This window comes from Euprymna scolopes, chromosome 20, assembly GCF_053919585.1.
Source record: "Euprymna scolopes isolate OS-2025 chromosome 20, ASM5391958v1, whole genome shotgun sequence".
In the NCBI taxonomy this organism is placed as follows: Eukaryota; Metazoa; Mollusca; class Cephalopoda; order Sepiida; family Sepiolidae; genus Euprymna; species Euprymna scolopes.
The window spans coordinates 31,110,274-31,114,427 of NC_136501.1; the positions used below are offsets into that span (position 1 = coordinate 31,110,274).

Below are 4,154 nucleotides of genomic sequence, written 5' to 3' on the forward strand. Positions count from 1 at the left end.
TGAAACGTGTCTTTGTTTTCTTCATTTTTCTACATTTTTTTTACTTTATGTGGAATTTATTAACACGTCTGCATAGCCTAATTTAAAGACCGCCGCGAAGATTGTTTCGCCATATTACAACTCTTCAGTGTGGCTAGATATGACAAGTGTTTCACGTTGAAGTTAAAAAGAAACTGACACTTTAGCTAACATTCGAAATCTTAATTTTCAGGAATTCCCATATAAAAGTATATATTTTTATGCTTCCATACTGCCTTCAGTATAAAGCCATGAGAAATATATAATTTCCCCAAAACATCACTTACATAAATGAAGAAATCTTAACAATTTTAATATCTTATTACTTATGATTCATCATATATTAAAAACCAGAGACCGTAAAGGATAAGCTTTAGTGAGATGGTTAGATTGTCAATTCAATGGCGAAGAATGTTACAAGAGAACTGAAAATGGTTAAAAGAATAAAGAAAGGACGATTTATGTATATTTGTACTTTTATTGCATTTTCACCCCAAACAAGACACAGTGCAACTTTAATGTAGGGGGCTACTATTTGGGACATAATTTGGCGGGGTACTATGTAGGGAGTTGAGCAGCAAGATATCTGTTTGCGTTACACTTTAACTTCTGCATGTCAGTGCAGTCAGGGAAGCAGGAACCCAGAAGGAAATTCTAAAGTCGAACAATACTAGGAAAGAAACTATCAGAGTAGAAGGCTTTCTTACATCTCGGGATTTTTACTGTGAAGGAGTGGGATTTTGCTCCTTGTCGAGTTTGTCGGGATTATCTATGTCGAGGGGCTACAAGAACTTGTAGTTCGTCGGAGAAGCTACCATTAAAATACTTGTAAAACAGGCAGAGAGATGTAACATTTCGTCGATGGGACAGCGGCTGAAACCTAGCTAACAGTTCAGGACCTATCAGGTTGGCGACTCTCTATTGAAATCTGCCTCAGAGTGAGAGACCAGTAGCATATGCACAGCCCAAATATGGCAACAATTCTCCATAGATGGGCGAATGGTGGTTATGTAAAAGTACAGGATACTCTCAGGTTTAAGTAACATTGTAGCACTGTAGAGAGAGCCTACCTACTTTGCAGCAGCCTTGGCAATGCCCTCAATGTATCTGTTTCCCATGAACGTTAAGCTGGGGAGTTTGAACGGAGTATTTCAGATAATGTATAATTAGCCATGGCTATTAATGGTTGAGATTTCTTGTAGTTACTAAAGGAAAGAAGTTTAGTATTGGCAGCATTGAATGTTACCATCCATTTATGTCTCCATTCCGCTACAGGCTGAAGGTGTTCCTCTAGGGTTCCCGCCATTACCTTGGATACGTGTTCATTCGTTTTTCCCGTGTCAGAGCTTGGTGTTGTCAACAAATATACCCGGAACAATTTTATCAAGAAGGTCATTTATGAATCGCCCCCTCATGTACACCCGCGTTTATATCATATTCTTTTGACGTAAGACCACCGAGGACAGCCTAGATTCTTCTCTTATTTAAGAAGGATTTAAGTACGTATTATGTTTCATTTATACGACATAATATATCTTATATATGCTAGAATTCGAATGCTTATTAAAGAGAAATTGAATGTCTACTAGACACTTTTGTCGAGCGCCGAAGGTCTCTCTGTACAGCAGTTTGTCAGTACAAACTAGTTTGAGGATACTTTCCCTACAACATAACTCTGGCCAAATAGTCAAAATCATATACTAAGCGCAGATCAAATAAGATATTCTTGACATGGTTAAGCTACACTTGCTTTTACAGGGAATGGTACACCTTATGCAAGTGATATTACCTCAAGAAGAAACATGAAGATGGATACTCCACCAGACTAGATCAATTATTGTTTTGGAATCCAGTAAAACTAAGAAACTAAAATGAAAGCATATTACAATAGTCAATTGGGGATATGAAAATTATGTGCTCAACTTCTTTAGTAACTCAGTGTTTGAGAGATAAAAACATTTTAATGGAACATTCGAATGTCTATGTATCTCATATAGAGATCAAGTGTTTTCCCCAGGAAGGGGACACATTGATATCTGAGAACCTCGACTGAAGGAAAATGAAACATAATGTTAAAGAACTTGAATACCTACTATACATTGTTCTCGAGTGTCTAAGATCTCTATAATGAGTTGTGTCAGGATAACCTGGCATAAGACACTTCTCCCTACAAGTTAACAGTGAATAAATATTCAAAATAAGAGTATACAAGGACAAAATAAAATGCCATCAATATGGCTACCCTTCTACGAGGATTGGTGCATTTTTTTCTAAATGATGTTGCTTATTATTATTATTATTAGTAGTAGTAGTAGTAGTAGTAGTAGTAGTAGTATAACACAAAGTTAGAAACTCCATCAGACTAGATGAATTCTTTCTTTAGAATCTGGTAAAACTATGTAATAAAAACAAAGATATACTATAACGTCGTTACCTGCTCAATAAGCGAGAGGAAAATAACATTCTTAACTTCTTTATCAATTCCACGTTTGAAGGATAAAAGAGAACGGTAATTGAATATTCGAATATATTTGCATCTCATATAGAGATCAAGTGTTAACCTCAGGGCCCATTTTGGAGAACTTCGCCTGAAGTAAAATTAAATAAGTGTTGTGGAGACGCCAACTAATTAACATAGGTGGGTGAGTGAGATATATAAAGGTATCAATCACCAATACCAGGAGAGTTCGGCAACGACCGTCAAATAGGCAAGACGCCTATGCTGCCTTCAGTAAGACATGCAACACGCCACGTTCCGGAATATCTCCAACTGAAGTATATCTGAAGACATGTAAACACGTATATAACTTTTCTTCCTAATATATTATTGTTATACCTTTACTTTCCGTGTTCTTGTTAATTATTTGTGCAGACACAACAATAAGCGAGAGTAAATTTATTCTAATACTAATCTTCTTTTAGACTTATCTTAAATGCAACGGAAAAAAGCTCTCCAGGTAGATCATAATATTATACACAAGAAAAACAAAAAAAAATTATTTAGACATTGTTGCTTAATTCAGTATTGGCAGAGTATAGATACCTACTGTAAGTGTACCTGCGCGTGAATTCTTTTTTTGTAGTTAGAGTTGCGCAATCTCTACTCACACCTCACCTGAGTCGACATTGTTGAATACCAGTGGCAAGTGGAGGCTCAAGACGACTGAAACCAATGTCGAGATAAGCGGAGCACATATAGCGCCTAGAATTCCCAAATGGTCACCCATTTGGTACTAGCCAGGCTCAACGTTGCTTAACTTCGGTGATCTTACGAGAACCAGTGTGTCAACGTGATTATGCCGAATGTAATTTTAAATATATAACCTTATAAACAAACACGTAGGATCTGCATTATCCAAACAACCTCACAAAGAATATCTTATTGATACCTTTTCTGCCACAAATTTTCATAAATTCGTTATACACTCCAACACGTGCAACAAGAACGATATATCAGTTTGAATAGCCTTTTGACTCTTAATCAAATATATGCACATCAAAACGTGTAGACAACGTCAAGACGCAGCAAGCATCGATAATACCAAACAAATTACGAGAGCCGTTCCAAATGTAATGCGTCCTATTTTTTAACTAAAAAAATATTGAAGATCTCCGAAGACGTGAGTGGTAACATTAAAACGAGCGACTTTTTTGTGCTCGAGAATTTACTTTATTACATGATCACAAGGATTCTCATTGCTAGCTAGGAAGTGCTGACTGTGCATGGGCGTTCCGGAGCGTGTATTTTCACTTACATTTCTGTCACCACTCTGAAATCGACGAATCTATCTCCTCGTTAATATCTGCAATAGAGAGATTAAATTTTCAAGTCATGAATGTTCAGTCATGATAATAATGCAGTTGGCAATCCCTTTTGATCTATTTAGTTGAAATAAATAAAATATACGGACATTACATTCAGAATGCGCCTCTTACCAATTAAGGCATGAAACCATGATCGTGGACATTTGAAAATATCACCGTTGAAGAAGAACACATAACTTTTACTTTTATAGAGACCTCACGGGTAAAGAAAAAGAACAAGGAAAAACACAAAGGCATTCTAATTCTGACGAAGACGTTATATTCACTGTCTTCGTTGGATTTATTTGTTTATTAATTTTTGAAAAAATCTG

The 4,154-nt window shown here is 36.2% G+C and overlaps 1 pseudogene; it reads right to left on the reverse strand.

The window, feature by feature from the left end:
* Positions 1-3,208: 3,208 nt before the first annotated feature.
* Positions 3,209-3,325, reverse strand: LOC145241705 (5S ribosomal RNA; annotated as a pseudogene).
* Positions 3,326-4,154: the final 829 nt, after the last annotated feature.